Here is a 20,776-nt window from a genome sequence, read left to right on the forward strand (position 1 = left end):
CTCAAAGTAACAGGCTGATTCTGGATGGTTTAAAAAAGGTTTATAGAGGACTTGGGAGAAATGGAATCTCTCTACAGACTTCAGGACACAGTTGGATTCTGTCAGGCCCTGTGAATTTTACACCTCAAAGTAACAGGCTGACTCTGGATGGTGTAAAAGATGTGTATATAGGACTGGGGAGAAATGGAATCTCTTTACAGACTTCAGGACACAGTTGAATTCTGTCAGGCTATGTATATTTTACACCTCAAAGTAACAGGCTGATTCTGGATGGTGTAAAAAAGGTGTATAGAGGACTGGGGAGAAATGGAATCTATCTATAGACTTCAGGACACAGTTGGATTCTGTTAGACCCTGTGTATTTTACACCTCAAAGTAACAGGCTGATTCTGGATGGTGTAAAAGAGGTGTATAGAGGACTGGGGAGAAATGGAATCTCTCTACAGACTTCAGGACACAGTTGTATTCTGTCAGGCCCTGTGTATTTTATACCTCAAAGTAACAGGCTGATTCTGGATGGTGTAAAAGAGGTGTATAGAGAATTGGGGAGAAATGGAATATCTCTACTGACTTAAGGACACAGTTGTATTCTGTCAGGCCCTGTGTATATTACACCTCAAAGTAACAGGCTGATTCTGGATGGTGTAGAAAAGGTGTATAGAGGACTGGGGAGAAATGGAATCTCTCTAGAGACTTCAGGACACAGCTGTATTCTGTCAGGCCCTGTGTATTTTACACCTCAAAGTAACAGGCTGATTCTGGATGGTGTAAAAGAGGTGTATAGAAAACTGGGGAGAAATGGAATCTCTCTACACACTTCAGGACACAGTTGTATTCTGTCAGGCCCTGTGTATATTACACATCAAAGTAACAGGCTGATTCTGGATGGTGTAGAAAAGGTGTATAGAGGACTGGGGAGAAATGGAATCTCTCTACAGACTTCAGGACACAGCTGTATTCTGTCAGGCCCTGTGTATTTTACACCTCCAAATAACAGGCTGATTCTGGATGGTGTTAAAGAGGTGTATAGAGGACTGGGGAGTAATGGAATCTATCTACAGACATCATGACACAGTTGGATTCTGTCAGGCCCTGTGTATTTTACACCTCAAAGTAACAGGCCGATTCAGGATGGTGTAAATGAGGTGTATAGAGAACTGTGGAGAAATGGAATCTCTCTACAGACTTCAGGACACAGTTGTATTCTGTCAGGCCCTGTGTATATTACACATCAAAGTAACAGGCTGATTCTGGATGGTGTAGAAAAGGTGTATAGAGGACTGGGGAGAAATGGAATCTCTCTACAGACTTCAGGACACAGCTGTATTCTGTCAGGCCCTGTGTATTTTACACCTCAAAGTAACAGGCTGAATCTGGATGGTGTAAAAGAGGTGTATAGAGGACTGGGGAGAAATGGAATCTATCTACAGACATCATGACAAAGTTGTATTCTGTCAGGCCCTGTGTATATTACACCTCAAAGTAACAGGCTGATTCTGGATGGTGTAAAAGAGGTGTATAGAGGACTGGGGAGAAATGGAATCTCTCTATAGACTTCAGGACACAGATGGATTCTTTCAGACCCTGTGTATTTTACACCTCAAAGTAACAGGCAGATTCTGGATGGTGTAAAAGAGGTGTATAAATGACTGGGGAGAAATGGAATCTCTCTACAGACTTCAGGACACAGTTGGATTCTGTCAGGCTCTATTTATTTTACACCTCAAAGTAACAGGCTGATTCTGGATGGTGTAAAAAAGGTGTATTGAGGAGTCGGGAGAAATGGAATCTCTCTACAGACTTCAGGACACAGTTGTATTCTGTCAGGCCATGTGTATTTTACACCTCAAAGTAACAGGCTGATTCTGGATGGTGTAAAAAAGGTTTATAGAGGACTTGGGAGAAATGGAATCTCTCTACAGACTTCAGGACACAGTTGGATTCTGTCAGGCCCTGTGAATTTTACACCTCAAAGTAACAGGCTGATTCTGGATGGTGTAAAAGAGGTTTATATAGGACTGGGGAGAAATGGAATCTCTTTACAGACTTCAGGACACAGTTAAATTCTGTCAGGCTCTGTGTACTTTACACCTCAAAGTAACAGGCTGATTCTGGATGGTGTAAAAAAGGTGTATAGAGGACTGGGGAGAAATGGAATCTCTCTACAGACTTCTGGACACAGTTGGATTCTGTCAGGCCCTGTGTATTTTACACCTCAAAGTAACAGGCTGATTCTGGATGGTGTAAAAAAGGTGTATGGAGGACTGGGGAGAAATGGAATCTCTCTACAGACTTCAGGACACAGTTGTATTCTGTCAGGTCCTGTGTATTTTACACCTCAAAGTAACAGGCTGATTCTGGATGGTGTAAAAAGGTGTATAGAGGACTGGGAGAAATGGATTCACTCTACAGACTTCAGGACACGGTTGTATTCTGTCAGGCCCTGTGTATTTTACACCTCAAAGTAACAGGCTGATACTGGATGGTGTAAAAAAAGGTGTATAGAGGACTGGGGACAAAATGAATCAATCTACAGACTTCAGGACACAGTTGTATTCTGTCAGGCCCTGTGTATTTTACACCTCAAAGTAACAGGCTGATTATGGATGGTGTAAAAAAGGTTTATAGAGGACTGGCGAGAAATGGAATCTCTCTACAGACTTCAGGACACAGTTGTATTCTGTCAGGTCCTGTGTATTTTACACCTCAAAGTAACAGGCTGATTCTGGATGGGGTAAAAAGGTGTGTAGAGGACTGGGGAGAAATGGAATCTCTCTACAGACTTCAGGACACGGTTGTATTCTGTCAGGCCCTGTGTATTTTACACCTCAAAGAAACAAGCTGATTCTGGATGGTGTAAAAAGGTTTATAGGGGACTGGGGAGAAATGGAGTCTCTCTACAGACTTCAGGAAACTGTTGTATTCTGTCAGGCTCCGTGTATTTTACTCCTCAAAGTAACAAGCTGATTCTGGATGGTGTAAAAAGGTTTATAGAGGACTGGGGAGAAATGGAATCTCTCTACAGACTTCAGGACACAGTTGTTTTCTGTCAGGCCCTGTTTATTTTACACCTTAAAGTAACAGGCTGATTCTGAATGGGGTAAAAGAGGTGTATAGAGGACTGGGGAGAAATGGAATCTATCTATAGACTTCAGGACACAGTTGGATTCTGTTAGACCCTGTGTATTTTACACCTCAAAGTAGCAGGCTGATTCTGGATGGTGTAAAAGAGGTGTATAGGGAACTGGGGAGAAATGGAATCTCTCTACAGACTTCAGGACACAGTTGTATTCTGTCAGGTCCTGTGTATTTTACACCTCAAAGTAACAGCCTGATTCTGGATGGTGTAAAAAGGTGTATAGAGGACTGGGGAAAAATGGAATCTCTCTACAGACTTCAGGACACGGTTGTATTTTGTCAGGCCCTGTGTATTTTACACCTCAAAGAAACAAACTGATTCTGGATGGTGTAAAAAGGTTAATAGAGGACTGGGGAGAAATGGAATCTCTCTACAGACTTCAGGAAACTGTTGTATTCTGTCAGGCTACGTGTATTTTACACCCCAAAGTAACAAGCTGTTTCTGGATGGTGTAAAAAGGTTTATAGAGGACTGGGGAGAAATGGAATCTCTCTACAGACTTCAGGACACAGTTGTTTTCTGTCAGGCCCTGTGTGTTTTACCCCTCAAAGTAACAGGCTGATTCTGAATGGTGTAAAAGAGGTGTATAGAGGACTGGGGAGAAATGGAATCTATCTATAGACTTCAGGACACAGTTGGATTCTGTCAGACCCTGTGTATTTTACACCTCAAAGTAACAGGCTGATTCTGGATGATGTAAAAGAGGTGTATAGAGGACTGGGGAGAAATTGAATTTCTCTACAAACTCCAGGACACAGTTGTATTCTGTCAGGCCCTGTGTATTTTACACCTCGAAGTAACAGGCTGATTCTGGATGATGTAAAAGAGGTGTATAGAGAATTGGGGAGAAATGGAATATCTCTACTGACTTCAGGACACAGTTGTATTCTGTCAGGCCCTGTGTATATTACACCTCAAAATAACAGGCTGATTCTGGATGGTGTAGAAAATGTGTATAGAGGACTGGGGAGAAATGGAATCTCTCTACAAACTTCACAACACAGCTGTATTCTGTCAGGCCCTGTGTATTTTACAACTCAAAGTAACAGGCTGATTCTGGATGATGTAAAAGAGGTGTATAGAGGACTGGGGAGAAATGGAATCTATCTACAGACATCATGACACAGTTGGATTCTGTCAGGCCCTGTGTATTTTACACCTCAAAGTAACAGGCTGATTCTGGATGGTGTAAAAGAGGTGTATAGAGAACTGGGGAGAAATGGAATCTCCCTACAGACTTCAGGACACAGTTGTATTCTGTCAGGCCCTGTGTATATTACACATCAAAGTAACAGGCTGATTCTGGATGGTGTAGAAAAGGTGTATAGAGGACTGGGGAGAAATGGAATCTCTCTACAGACTTCAGGACACAGCTGTATTCTGTCAGGCCCTGTGTATTTTACACCTCAAAGTAACAGGCTGAATCTGGATGGTGTAAAAGAGGTGTATAGAGGACTGGGGAGAAATGGAATCTGTCTACAGACATCATGACACAGTTGTATTCTGTCAGGCCCTGTGTATATTACACCTCAAAGTACCTGGCTGATTCTGGATGGTGTAGAAAAGGTTTATAGAGGACTGGGGAGAAATGGAATCTCTCTACAGACTTCAGGACACAGCTGTATTTTGTCAGGCCCTGTGGATTTTACACCTCAAAGTAACAGGCTGATTCTGGATGGTGTAAAAGAGGTGTATAGAGGACTGGGGAGAAATGGAATCTATCTACAGACATCATGACACAGTCGGATTCTGTCAGGCCCTGTGTATTTTACACCTCAAAGTAACAGGCTGATTCTGGAAGTGTAAAAGAGGTTTATAGAGAACTGGGGAGAAATGGAATCTCTCTACAGACTTCAGGACACAGTTGTATTCTGTCAGACCCTGTGTATATTACACGTCAAAGTAGCAGGCTGATTCTGGATGGTGTAGAAAAGGTGTATAGAGGACTGGGGAGAAATGGAATCTCTCTAAAGACTTCAGGAAACAGCTGTAATCTGTCAGGCCCTGTGTATTTTACACCTCAAAGTAACAGGCTGATTCTGGATGGTGTAAAAGATGTGTATAGAGAATTGGGGAGAAATGGAATATCTCTACTGACTTCAGGACACAGTTGTATTCTGTCAGGCCCTGTGTATATTACACCTCAAAGTAACAGGCTGATTCTGGATGGTGTAGAAAAGTTGTATAGAGTACTGGGGAGAAATGGAATCTCTCTACAGACTTCAGGATACAGCTGTATTCTGCCAGGCCCTGTGTATTTTACACCTCAAAGTAACAGGCTGATTCTGGATGGTGTAAAAGAGGTGTATAGAGGACTGGGGAGAAATGGAATCTATCTACAGACATCATGACACAGTTGGATTCTGTCAGGCCCTGTGTATTTTACACCTCAAAGTAACAGGCTGATTCTGGATGGTGTCAAAGAGGTGTATAGAGAACTGGGGAGAAATGGAATATCTCTACAGACTTCAGGACACAGTTGTATTCTGTCAGGCCCTGTGTATATTACACTTCAAAGTAACAGGCTGATTCTGGATGGTGTAAAAGAGGTGTATAGAGGACTGCGGAGAAATGGAATCTATCTACAGACATTATGACACAGTTGTATTCTGTCAGGCCCTGTGTATATTACACCTCAAAGTACCTGGCTGATTCTGGATGGTGTAAAAGAGGTGTATAGAGGACTGGGGAGAAAATGAATCTCTCTATAGACTTCAGGACACAGTTGGATTCTGTCAGACCGTGTGTATTTTTCACCTCAAAGTAACAGGCTGATTCTGGATGGTGTAAAAGAGGTGTATAAAGGACTGGGGAGAAATGGAATCTCTCTACAGACTTCAGGACACAGTTGGATTCTGTCAGGTCCTGTGAATTTTACACCTCAAAGTAACAGGCTGATTCTGGATGGTGTAAAAGAGGTGTATACAGGACTGGTGAGAAATGGAATCTCTCTAAAGACTTCAGGACACAGTTGAATTTTGTCAGGCTCTGTGTATTTTACACCTCAAAGTAACAGGCTGATACTGGATGGTGTAAAAAAGGTGTATAGAGGACTGGGGAGAAATGGAATCTCTCTGCAGACTTCAGGACACAGTTGGATTCTGTCAGGCCCTGTGTATTTTACACCTCAAAGTAACAGGCGGATTCTGGATGGTGTAAAAAGGTGTATGGAGGACTGGGGAGAAAAGGAATCTCTCTACAAACTTCAGGACACAGTTGTATTCTGTCAGGCCCTGTGTATATTACACCTCAAAGTAACATGCTGATTCTGGATGGTGTAAAAAGGTGTATAGAGGACTGGGGAGAAATGGAATCTCTCTACAGACTTCACGACACAGTTGAATTCTGTCAGGCCCTGTGTATATTACACCTCAAAGTAACAGGTTGATTCAGGATGGTGTAAAAAAAGTAGTATAGAGGACTGGGGACAAAATGAATCAATCTACAGACTTCAGGACACAGTTGTATTCTGTCAGGCCCTGTGTATTTTACACCTCAAAGTAACAGGCTGATTATGGATTGTGTAAAAAAGGTTTATAGAGGACTGGGGAGAAATGGAATCTCTCTACAGACTTCAGGAAACTGTTGTATTCTGTCAGGCTCTGTGTATTTTACACCTCAAAGTAACAAGCTGATTCTGGATGGTGTAAAAAGGTTTATAGACTGGGGAGAAATGGAATCTTTCTACAGACTTCAGGACGCAGTTGTATTCTGTCAGGCCCTGTGTATTTTACACCTCATAGTAACAGGCTGATTCTGGATGGTGTAAAAGAGGTGTATAGAGGACTGTGGAGAAATGGAATCTCTCTATAGACTTCAGGAAACAGTTGGATTCTGTCAGACCCTGTGTATTTTACACCTCAAAGTTACAGGCTGATTCTGGATGGTGTAAAAGAGGTGTATAGAGGACTGGGGAGAAATGAAATCTCTCTACAGACTTCAGGACACAGTTGTATTCTGTCAGGCCCTGTGTATTTTACACCTCAAAGTAACAGGCTGATTCTGGATGGTGTAAAAGAGGTGTATAGAGAACTGGGGAGAAATGGAATCTCTATACAGACTTCAGGACACAGTTGTATTCTGTCAGGCCCTGTGTATATTACACCTCAAAGTAACAGGCTGATTCTGGATGGTGTAGAAAAGGTGTATAGAGGACTGGGGAGAAATGGAATCTCTCTACAGACTTCAGGACACAGCTGTATTCTGTCAGGCCCTGTGTATTTTACACCTCAAAGTAACATGCTGATTCTGGATGGTGTAAAAGAGGTGTATAGAGGACTGGGGAGAAATGGAATCTATCTACAGACATCATGACACAGTTGGATTCTGTCAGGCCCTGTGTATATTACACCTCAAAGTACCTGGCTGATTCTGGATGGTGTAATAGAGGTTTATAGAGGACTGGGGAGAAAAGGAATCTCTCTATAGACTTCAGGACACAGTTGGATTCTGTCAGACAGTGTGTATTTTTCACCTCAAAGTAACAGGCTGATTCTGGATGGTGTAAAAGAGGTGTATAAAGGACTGGGGAGAAATGGAATCTCTCTACAGACTTCAGGACACAGTTGGATTCTGTCAGGTCCTGTGAATTTAACACCTCAAAGTAACAGGCTGATTCTGGATGGTGTAAAAGAGGTGTATACAGGACTGGTGAGATACGGAATCTCTCTAAAGACTTCAGGACACAGTTGAATTTTGTCAGGCTCTGTGTATTTTACACCTCAAAGTAACAGGCTGATACTGGATGGTGTAAAAAAGGTGTATAGAGGACTGGGGAGAAATGGAATCTCTCTGCAGACTTCAGGACACAGTTGGATTCTGTCAGGCCCTGTGTATTTTACACCTCAAAGTAACAGGCGGATTCTGGATTGTGTAAAAAGGTGTATGGAGGACTGGGGAGAAAAGGAATCTCTCTACAAACTTCAGGACACAGTTGTATTCTGTCAGGCCCTGTGTATATTACACCTCAAAGTAACATGCTGATTCTGGATGGTGTAAAAGAGGTGTATAGAGGACTGGGGAGAAATGGAATCTATCTACAGACATCATGACACAGCTGTATTTTGTCAGGCCCTGTGGATTTTACACCTCAAAGTAACAGGCTGATTCTGGATGGTGTAAAAGAGGTGTATAGAGGACTGGGGAGAAATGGAATCTATCTACAGACATCATGACACAGTTGGATTCTGTCAGGCCCTGTGTATTTTGCACCTCAAAGTAACAGGCTGATTCTGGAAGTGTAAAAGAGGTTTATAGAGTACTGGGGAGAAATAGAATCTCTCTACAGACTTCAGGACACAGTTGTATTCTGTCAGGCCCTGTGTATATTACACGTCAAAGTAGCAGGCTGATTATGGATGGTGTAGAAAAGGTGTATAGAGGACTGGGGAGAAATGGAATCTCTCTAAAGACATCAGGAAACAGCTGTAATCTGTCAGGCCCTGTGTATTTTACACCTCAAAGTAACAGGCTGATTCTGGATGGTGTAAAAGATGTGTATAGAGGACTGGGGAGAAATGGAATCTCTCTATAGACTTCAGTACACAGATGGATTCTTTCAGACCCTGTGTATTTTACACCTCAAAGTTACAGGCTGATTCTGGATGGTGTAAAAGAGGTGTATAGAGGACTGGGGAGAAATGAAATCTCTCTACAGACTTCAGGACACAGTTGTATTCTGTCAGGCCCTGTGTATTTTACACCTCAAAGTAACAGGCTGATTCTGAATGGTGTAAAAGAGGTGTATAGAGAATTGGGGAGAAATGGAATCTCTCTACAGACTTCAGGACACAGTTGTATTCTGTCAGGCCCTGTGTATATTACACCTCAAAGTAACAGGCTGATTCTGGATGGTGTAGAAAAGGTGTATAGAGGACTTGGGAGAAATGGAATCTGTCTACAGACTTCAGGACACAGCTGTATTCTGTCAGGCCCTTTGTATTTTACACCTCAAAGTAACATGCTGATTCTGGATGGTGTAAAAGAGGTGTATAGAGGACTGGGGAGAAATGGAATCTATCTACAGACATCATGACACAGTTGGATTCTGTCAGGCCCTGTGTATATTACACCTCAAAGTACCTGGCTGATTCTGGATGGTGTAATAGAGGTGTATAGAGGACTGGGGAGAAAAGGAATCTCTCTATAGACTTCAGGACACAGTTGGATTCTGTCAGACCGTGTGTATTTTTCACCTCAAAGTAACAGGCTGATTCTGGATGGTGTAAAAGAGGTGTATAAAGGACTGGGGAGAAATGGAATCTCTCTACAGACTTCAGGACACAGTTGGATTCTGTCAGGTCCTGTGAATTTTACACCTCAAAGTAACAGGCTGATTCTGGATGGTGTAAAAGAGGTGTATACAGGACTGGTGAGAAATGGAATCTCTCTAAAGACTTCAGGACACAGTTGAATTTTGTCAGGCTCTGTGTATTTTACACCTCAAAGTAACAGGCTGATACTGGATGGTGTAAAAAAGGAGTATAGAGGACTGGGGAGAAATGGAATCTCTCTGCAGACTTCTGGACACAGTTGGATTCTGTCAGGCCCTGTGTATTTTACACCTCAAAGTAACAGGCGGATTCTGGATGGTGTAAAAAGGTGTATGGAGGACTGGGGAGAAATGGAATCTCTCTACAGACTTCAGGACACAGCTGTATTTTGTCAGGCCCTGTGGATTTTACACCTCAAAGTAACAGGCTGATTCTGGATGGTGTAAAAGAGGTGTATAGAGGACTGGGGAGAAATGGAATCTATCTACAGACATCATGACACAGTTGGATTCTGTCAGGCCCTGTGTATTTTACACCTCAAAGTAACAGGCTGATTCTGGATGGTGTAAAAGAGGTTTATAGAGAACTGGGGAGAAATGGAATCTCTCTACAGACTTCAGGACACAGTTGTATTTTGTCAGGCCCTGTGGATTTTACACCTCAAAGTAACAGGCTGATTCTGGATGGTGTAAAAGAGGTGTATAGAGGACTGGGGGGAAATGGAATCCATCTACAGACATCATGACACAGTTGGATTCTGTCAGGCCCTGTGTATTTTACATCTCAAAGTAACAGGCTGATTCTGGAAGTGTAAAAGAGGTTTATAGAGAACTGGGGAGAAATGGAATCTCTCTACAGACTTCAGGACACAGTTCTATTCTGTCAGGCCCTGTGTATATTACACGTCAAAGTAGCAGGCTGATTCTGGACGGTGTAGAAAAGGTGTATAGAGGACTGGGGAGAAATGGAATCTCTCTAAAGACTTCAGGAAACAGCTGTAATCTGTCAGGCCCTGTGAATTTTACACCTCAAAGTAACAGGCTGATTCTGGATGGTGTAAAAGATGTGTATAGAGGACTGGGTAGAAATGGAATCTCTCTATAGACTTCAGTACACAGATGGATTCTTTCAGACCCTGTGTATTTTACACCTCAAAGTAACAGGCTGATTCTTGATGGTGTAAAAGAGGTGTATAAATGACTGGGGAGAAATGGAATCTCTCTACAGACTTCAGGACACAGTTGGATTCTGTCAGGCTCTTTTTATTTTACACCTCAAAGTAACAGGCTGTTTCTGGATGGTGTAAAAAAGGTGTATTGAGGAGTCGGGAGAAATGGAATCTCTCTACAGACTTGATGACACAGTTGTATTGTGCCAGGCCCTGTGTATATTACACATCAAAGTAACAGGCTGATACTGGATGGTTTAAAAAAGGTGTATAGAGGATTGGGGAGAAATGGAATCTCTCTACAGACTTCAGGACACGGTTGTATTCTGTCAGGCCCTGTGTATTTTACACCTCAATGAAACAAGCTGATTCTGGATGGTGCAAAAAGGTTTATAGAGGACTGGGGAGAAATGGAATCTCTCTACAGACTTCAGGAAACTGTTGTATTCTGTCAGGCTCCATGTATTTTACACGTCAAAGTAACAAGCTGATTCTGGATGGTGTAAAAAGGTTTATAGAGGACTGGGGAGAAATGGAATCTCTCTATAGACTTCAGTACACAGATGGATTCTTTCAGACCCTGTGTATTTTACACCTCAAAGTTACGGGCTGATTCTGGATGGTGTAAAAGAGGTGTATAGAGGACTGGGGAGAAATGAAATCTCTCTACAGACTTCAGGACACAGTTGTATTCTGTCAGGCCCTGTGTATTTTACACCTCAAAGTAACAGGCTGATTCTGAATGGTGTAAAAGAGGTGTATAGAGAATTGGGGAGAAATGGAATCTCTCTACAGACTTCAGGACACAGTTGTATTCTGTCAGGCCCTGTGTATATTACACCTCAAAGTAACAGGCTGATTCTGGATGGTGTAGAAAAGGTGTATAGAGGACTGGGGAGAAATGGAATCTGTCTACAGACTTCAGGACACAGCTGTATTCTGTCAGGCCCTTTGTATTTTACACCTCAAAGTAACATGCTGATTCTGGATGGTGTAAAAGAGGTGTATAGAGGACTGGGGAGAAATGGAATCTATCTACAGACATCATGACACAGTTGGATTCTGTCATGCCCTGTGTATATTACACCTCAAAGTACCTGGCTGATTCTGGATGGTGTAATAGAGGTGTATAGAGGACTGGGGAGAAAAGGAATCTCTCTATAGACTTCAGGACACAGTTGGATTCTGTCAGACCGTGTGTATTTTTCACCTCAAAGTAACAGGCTGATTCTGGATGGTGTAAAAGAGGTGTATAAAGGACTGGGGAGAAATGGAATCTCTCTACAGACTTCAGGACACAGTTGGATTCTGTCAGGTCCTGTGAATTTTACACCTCAAAGTAACAGGCTGATTCTGGATGGTGTAAAAGAGGTGTATACAGGACTGGTGAGAAATGGAATCTCTCTAAAGACTTCAGGACACAGTTGAATTTTGTCAGGCTCTGTGTATTTTACACCTCAAAGTAACAGGCTGATACTGGATGGTGTAAAAAAGGAGTATAGAGGACTGGGGAGATATGGAATCTCTCTGCAGACTTCAGGACACTGTTGGATTCTGTCAGGCCCTGTGTATTTTACACCTCAAAGTAACAGGCGGATTCTGGATGGTGTAAAAAGGTGTATGGAGGACTGGGGAGAAATGGAATCTCTCTACAGACTTCAGGACACAGCTGTATTTTGTCAGGCCCTGTGGATTTTACACCTCAAAGTAACAGGCTGATTCTGGATGGTGTAAAAGAGGTGTATAGAGGACTGGGGGGAAATGGAATCTATCTACAGACATCATGACACAGTTGGATTCTGTCAGGCCCTGTGTATTTTACATCTCAAAGTAACAGGCTGATTCTGGAAGTGTAAAAGAGGTTTATAGAGAACTGGGGAGAAATGGAATCTCTCTACAGACTTCAGGACACAGTTGTATTCTGTCAGGCCCTGTGTATATTACACGTCAAAGTAGCAGGCTGATTCTGGATGGTGTAGAAAAGGTGTATAGAGGACTGGGGAGAAATGGAATCTCTCTAAAGACTTCAGGAAACAGCTGTAATCTGTCAGGCCCTGTGTATTTTACACCTCAAAGAAACAGGCTGATTCTGGATGGTGTAAAAGATGTGTATAGAGGACTGGGTAGAAATGGAATCTCTCTATAGACTTCAGTACACAGATGGATTCTTTCAGACCCTGTGTATTTTACACCTCAAAGTAACAGGCTGATTCTTGATGGTGTAAAAGAGGTGTATAAATGACTGGGGAGAAATGGAATCTCTCTACAGACTTCAGGACACAGTTGGATTCTGTCAGGCTCTTTTTATTTTACACCTCAAAGTAACAGGCTGTTTCTGGATGGTGTAAAAAAGGTGTATTGAGGAGTCGGGAGAAATGGAATCTCTCTACAGACTTGATGACACAGTTGTATTGTGCCAGGCCCTGTGTATATTACACCTCAAAGTAACAGGCTGATACTGGATGGTTTAAAAAAAGGTGTATAGAGGATTGGGGAGAAATGGAATCTCTCTACAGACTTCAGGACACGGTTGTATTCTATCAGGCCCTGTGTATTTTACACCTCAATGAAACAAGCTGATTCCGGATGGTGTAAAAAGGTTTATAGAGGACTGGGGAGAAATGGAATCTCTCTACAGACTTCAGGAAACTGTTGTATTCTGTCAGGCTCCATGTATTTTACACGTCAAAGTAACAAGCTGATTCTGGATGGTGTAAAAAGGTTTGTAGAGGACTGGGGAGAAATGGAATCTCTCTACAGACTTCATGACACAGTTGTATTCTGTCAGGCCCTGTGTATTTTACACCTCAAAGTAACAGGCTGATTCTGAATGGTGTAAAAGAGGTGTATAGAGGACTGGGGAGAAATGGAATCTATCTATAGACTTCAGGACACAGTTGGATTCTGTCAGACCCTGTGTATTTCACACCTCAAAGAAACAGGCTGATTCTGGATGGTGTAAAAGAGGTGTATAGAGAATTGGGGAGAAATGGAATATCTCTACTGACTTCAGGACACAGTTGTATTCTGTCAGGCCCTGTGTATATTACACCTCAAAGTAACAGGCGGATTCTGGATGGTGTAAAAAGGTGTATGGAGGACTGGGGAGAAAAGGAATCTCTCTACAAACTTCAGGACACAGTTGTATTCTGTCAGGCCCTGTGTATATTACACCTCAAAGTAACATGCTGATTCTGGATGGTGTAAAAAGGTGTATAGAGGACTGGGGAGAAATGGAATCTCTCTACAGACTTCAGGACACAGTTGAATTCTGTCAGGCCCTGTGTATATTACACCTCAAAGTAACAGGTTGATTCAGGATGGTGTAAAAAAAAGTAGTATAGAGGACTGGGGACAAAATGAATCAATCTACAGACTTCAGGACACAGTTGTATTCTGTCAGGCCCTGTGTATTTTACACCTCAAAGTAACAGGCTGATTATGGATTGTGTAAAAAAGGTTTATAGAGGACTGGGGAGAAATGGAATCTCTCTACAGACTTCAGGACACAGTTGGATTCTGTCAGGTCCTGTGAATTTTACACCTCAAAGTAACAGGCTGATTCTGGATGGTGTAAAAGAGGTGTATACAGGACTGGTGAGAAATGGAATCTCTCTAAAGACTTCAGGACACAGTTGAATTTTGTCAGGCTCTGTGTATTTTACACCTCAAAGTAACAGGCTGATACTGGATGGTGTAAAAAAGGTGTATAGAGGACTGGGGAGAAATGGAATCTCTCTGCAGACTTCAGGACACAGTTGGATTCTGTCAGGCCCTGTGTATTTTACACCTCAAAGTAACAGGCGGATTCTGGATGGTGTAAAAAGGTGTATGGAGGACTGGGGAGAAAAGGAATCTCTCTACAAACTTCAGGACACAGTTGTATTCTGTCAGGCCCTGTGTATATTACACCTCAAAGTAACATGCTGATTCTGGATGGTGTAAAAAGGTGTATAGAGGACTGGGGAGAAATGGAATCTCTCTACAGACTTCAGGACACAGTTGAATTCTGTCAGGCCCTGTGTATATTACACCTCAAAGTAACAGGTTGATTCAGGATGGTGTAAAAAAAAGTAGTATAGAGGACTGGGGACAAAATGAATCAATCTACAGACTTCAGGACACAGTTGTATTCTGTCAGGCCCTGTGTATTTTACACCTCAAAGTAACAGGCTGATTATGGATTGTGTAAAAAAGGTTTATAGAGGACTGGGGAGAAATGGAATCTCTCTACAGACTTCAGGAAACTGTTGTATTCTGTCAGGCTCTGTGTATTTTGCACCTCAAAGTAACAAGCTGATTCTGGATGGTGTAAAAAGGTTTATAGACTGGGGAGAAGTGGAATCTTTCTACAGACTTCCGGACGCAGTTGTATTCTTTCAGGCCCTGTGTATTTTACACCTCATAGTAACAGGCTGATTCTGGATGGTGTAAAAGAGGTGTATAGAGGACTGTGGAGAGATGGAATCTCTCTATAGACATCAGGACACAGTTGTATTCTGTCAGGCCCTGTGTATTTTACACCTCAAAGTAACAGGCTGATTCTGGATGGTGTAAAAGAGGTGTATAGAGAATTGGGGAGAAATGGAATCTCTCTACAGACTTCAGGACACAGTTGTATTCTGTCAGGCCCTGTGTATATTACACCTCAAAGTAACAGGCTGATTCTGGATGGTGTAGAAAAGGTGTATAGAGGACTGGGGAGAAATGGAATCTCTCTACAGACTTCAGGACACAGCTGTATTCTGTCAGGCCCTGTGTATTTTACACCTCAAAGAAACATGCTGATTCTGGATGGTGTAAAAGAGGTGTATAGAGGACTGGGGAGAAATGGAATCTATCTACAGACATCATGACACAGTTGGATTCTGTCAGGTCCTGTGTATATTACACCTCAAAGTACCTGGCTGATTCTGGATGGTGTAATAGAGGTGTATAGAGGACTGGGGAGAAAAGGAATCTCTCTATAGACTTCAGGACACAGTTGGATTCTGTCAGACCGTGTGTATTTTTCACCTCAAAGTAACAGGCTGATTCTGGATGGTGTAAAAGAGGTGTATAAAGGACTGGGGAGAAATGGAATCTCTCTACAGACTTCAGGACACAGTTGGATTCTGTCAGGTCCTGTGAATTTTACACCTCAAAGTAATGTAACAGGCTGATTCTGGATGGTGTAAAAGAGGTGTATACAGGACTGGTGAGAAATGGAATCTCTCTAAAGACTCCAGGACACAGTTGAATTTTGTCAGGCTCTGTGTATTTTACACCTCAAAGTAACAGGCTGATACTGGATGGTGTAAAAAAGGTGTATAGAGGACTGGGGAGAAATGGAATCTCTCTGCAGACTTCAGGACACAGTTGGATTCTGTCAGGCCCTGTGTATTTTACACCTCAAAGTAACAGGCGGATTATGGATGGTGTAAAAAGTTGTATGGAGGACTGGGGAGAAAAGGAATCTCTCTACAAACTTCAGGACACAGTTGTATTCTGTCAGGCCCTGTGTATATTACACCTCAAAGTAACATGCTGATTCTGGATGGTGTAGAAAAGGTTTATAGAGGACTGGGAGAAATGGAATCTCTCTACAGACTTCAGGACACAGCTGTATTTTGTCAGGCCCTGTGGATTTTACACCTCAAAGTAACAGGCTGATTCTGGATGGTGTAAAAGAGGTGTATAGAGGACTGGGGAGAAATGGAATCTATCTACAGACATCATGACACAGTTGGATTCTGTCAGGCCCTGTGTATTTTACACCTCAAAGTAACAGGCTGATTCTGGATGGTGTAAAAGAGGTTTATAGAGAACTGGGGAGAAATGGAATCTCTCTACAGACTTCAGGACACAGTTGTATTCTGTCAGGCCCTGTGTATATTAAACGTCAAAGTAGCAGGCTGATTCTGGATGGTGTAGAAAAGGTGTATAGAGGACTGGGGAGAAATGGAATCTCTCTAAAGACTTCAGGAAACAGCTGTATTCTGTCAGGCCCTGTGTATTTTACACCTCAAAGTAACAGGCTGATTCTGGATGGTGTAAAAGATGTGTATAGAGGACTGGGGAGAAATGGAATCTATCTACAGACATCATGACACAGTTGTATTCTGTCAGGCCCTGTGTATATTACACCTCAAAGTAACAGGCTGATTCTGGATGGTGTAAAAGAGGTGTATAGAGGACTGGGGAGAAATGGAATCTCTCTATAGACTTCAGGACACAGATGGATTCTTTCAGACCCTGTGTATTTTACACCTCAAAGTAACAGGCTGATTCTGGATGGTGTAAAAGAGGTGTATAAATGACTGGGGAGAAATGGAATCTCTCTACAGACTTCAGGACACAGTTGGATTCTGTCAGGCTCTATTTATTTTACATCTCAAAGTAACAGGCTGATTCTGGATGGTGTAAAAAAGGTGTATTGAGGAGTCGGGAGAAATGGAATCTCTCTACAGACTTCAGGACACAGTTGTATTCTGTCAGGCCCTGTGTATTTTACACCTCAAAGTAACAGGCTGATTCTGGATGGTGTAAAAAAGGTTTACAGAGGACTTGGGAGAAATGGAATCTCTCTACAGACTTCAGGACACAGTTGGATTCTGTCAGGCCCTGTGAATTTTACACCTCAAAGTAACAGGCTGATTCTGGATGGTGTAAAAAAGGTGTATGGAGGACTGGGGAGAAATGGAATCTCTCTACAGACTTCATGACACAGTTGTATTGTGCCAGGCCCTGTGTATATTACACCTCAAAGTAACAGGCTGATACTGGATGGTTTAAAAAAAGGTGTATAGAGGACTGGGGAGAAATGGAATCTCTCTACAGACTTCAGGACACGGTTGTATTCTGTCAGGCCCTGTGTATTTTACACCTCAATGAAACAAGCTGATTCTGGATGGTGTAAAAAGGTTTATAGAGGACTGGGGAGAAATGGAATCTCTCTACAGACTTCAGGAAACTGTTGTATTCTGTCAGGCTCCATGTATTTTACACGTCAAAGTAACAAGCTCATTCTGGATGGTGTAAAAAGGTTTATAGAGGGCTGGGGAGAAATGGAATCTCTCTACAGACTTCATGACACAGTTGTATTCTGTCAGGCCCTGTGTATTTTACACCTCAAAGTAACAGGCTGATTCTGAATGGTGTAAAAGAGGTGTATAGAGGACTGGGGAGAAATGGAATCTATCTATAGACTTCAGGACACAGTTGGATTCTGTCAGACCCTGTGTATTTTACACCTCAAAGAAACAGGCTGATTCTGGATGGTGTAAAAGAGGTGTATAGAGAATTGGGGAGAAATGGAATATCTCTACTGACTTCAGGACACAGTTGTATTCTGTCAGGCCCTGTGTATATTACGCCTCAAAGTAACAGGCTGATTCTGGATGGAGTAGAAAAGTTGTATAGAGGACTGGGGAGAAATGGAATCTCTCTACAGACTTCAGGACACAGCTGTATTCTGTCAGGCCCTGTGTATTTTACACCTCAAAGTAACAGACTGATTCTGGATGGTGTAAAACAGGTGTATAGAGGACTGGGGAGAAATGGAATCTCTCTACAGACATCATGACACAATTGGATTCTGTCAGGCCCTGTGTATATTACACCTCAAAGTAACAGGCTGATTCTGGATGGTGTAAAAGAGGTGTATAGAGAACTGGAGAGAAATGTAATATCTCTACAGACTTCAGGACACAGTTGTATTCTGTCAGGCCCTGTGTATATTACACCTCAAAGTACCTGGCTGATTCTGGATGGTGTAAAAGAGGTGTATAGAGGACTGGGGAGAAAAGGAATCTCTCTATAGACTTCAGGACACAGTTGGATTCTGTCAGACCGTGTGTATTTTTCACCTCAAAGTAACAGGCTGATTCTGGATGGTGTAAAAGAGGTGTATAGAGGACTGGGGAGAAATTGAATTTCTCTACAGACTTCAGGACACAGCTGTATTCTGTCAGGCCCTGTGTATTTTACACCTCAAAGTAACAGGCTGAATCTGGATGGTGTAAAAGAGGTGTATAGAGGACTGCGGAAAAAAATGGAATCTATCTACAGATATTATGACACAGTTGTATTCTGTCAGGCCCTGTGTATATTACACCTCAAAGTACCTGGCTGATTCTGGATGGTGTAAAAGAGGTGTATAGAGGACTGGGGAGAAAAGGAATCTCTCTATAGACTTCAGGACACAGTTGGATTCTGTCAGACCGTGTGTATTTTTCACCTCAAAGTAACAGGCTGATTCTGGATGGTGTAAAAGAGGTGTATAAAGGACTGGGGAGAAATGGAATCTCTCTACAGACTTCAGGACACAGTTGGATTCTGTCAGGTCCTGTGAATTTTACACCTCAAAGTAACAGGCTGATTCTGGATGGTGTAAAAGAGGTGTATACAGGACTGGTGAGAAATGGAATCTCTCTAAAGACTTCAGGACACAGTTGAATTTTGTCAGGCTCTGTGTATTTTACACCTCAAAGTAACAGGCTGATACTGGATGGTGTAAAAAGGTGTATAGAGGACTGGGGAGAAATGGAATCTCTCTGCAGACTTCAGGACACAGTTGGATTCTGTCAGGCCCTGTGTCTTTTACACCTCAAAGTAAAGGGTGGATTCTGGATGGTGTAAAAAGGTGTATGGAGGACTGGGGAGAAAAGGAATCTCTACAAACTTCAGGACACAGTTGTATTCTGTCAAGTCCTGTGTATATTACACCTCAAAGTAACATGCTGATTCTGGATGGTGTAGAAAAGGTTTATAGAGGACTGGGGAGAAATGGAATCTCTCTACAGACTTCAGGACACAGCTGTATTTTGTCAGGCCCTGTGGATTTTACACCTCAAAGTAACAGGCTGATTCTGGATGGTGTAAAAGAGGTGTATAGAGGACTGGGGAGAAATGGAATCTATCTACAGACATCATGACACAGTTGGATTCTGTCAGGCCCTGTGTATTTTACACCTCAAAGTAACAGGCTGATTCTGGATGGTGTAAAAGAGGTTTATAGAGAACTGGGGAGAAATGGAATCTCTCTACAGACTTCAGGACACAGTTGTATTCTGTCAGGCCCTGTGTATATTACACGTCAAAGTAGCAGGCTGATTCTGGATGGTGTAGAAAAGGTGTATAGAGGACGGGGGAGAAATGGAATCTCTCTAAAGACTTCAGGAAACAGCTGTATTCTGTCAGGCCCTGTGTATTTTACACCTCAAAGTAACAGGCTGATTCTGGATGGTGTAAAAGATGAGTATAGAGGACTGGGGAGAAATGGAATCTATCTACAGACATCATGACACAGTTGTATTCTGTCAGGCCCTGTGTATATTACACCTCAAAGTAACAGGCTGATTCTGGATGGTGTAAAAGAGGGGTATAGAGGACTGGGGAGAAATGGAATCTCTCTATAGACTTCAGGACACAGATGGATTCTTTCAGACCCTGTGTATTTTACACCTCAAAGTAACAGGCTGATTCTGGATGGTGTAAAAGAGGTGTATAAATGACTGGGGAGAAATGGAATCTCTCAACAGACTTCAGGACACAGTTGGATTCTGTCAGTCTCTATTTATTTTACACCTCAAAGTAACAGGCTGATTCTGGATGGTGTAAAAAAGGTGTATTGAGGAGTTGGGAGAAATGGAATCTCTCTACAGACTTCAGGACACAGTTGTATTCTGTCAGGCCCTGTGTATTTTACACCTCAAAGTAACAGGCTGATTCTGGATGGTGTAAAAAAGGTTTATCGAGGACTTGGGAGAAATGGAATCTCTCTACCGACTTCAGGACACAGTTGGATTCTGTCAGGCCCTGTGAATTTTACACCTCAAAGTAACAGGCTGATTCTGGATGGTGTAAAAAAGGTGTATGGAGGACTGGGTAGAAATGGAATCTCTCTACAGACTTCATGACACAGTTGTATTGTGCCAGGCCCTGTGTATATTACACCTCAAAGTAACAGGCTGATACTGGATGGTTAAAAAAAGGTGTATAGAGGACTGGGGAGAAATGGAATCTCTCTACAGACTTCAGGACACGGTTGTATTCTGTCAGGCCCTGTGTATTTTACACCTCAATGAAACAAGCTGATTCTGGATGGTGTAAAAAGGTTTATAGAGGACTGGGGAGAAATGGAATCTCTCTACAGACTTCAGGAAACTGTTGTATTCTGTCAGGCTCCATGTATTTTACACGTCAAAGTAACAAGCT

The sequence above is a fragment of the Dendrobates tinctorius genome, unplaced genomic scaffold, assembly GCF_039654945.1.
Source record: "Dendrobates tinctorius isolate UK_male_01 unplaced genomic scaffold, ASM3965494v1 ptg000036l, whole genome shotgun sequence".
Taxonomy (NCBI): domain Eukaryota; kingdom Metazoa; phylum Chordata; class Amphibia; order Anura; family Dendrobatidae; genus Dendrobates; species Dendrobates tinctorius.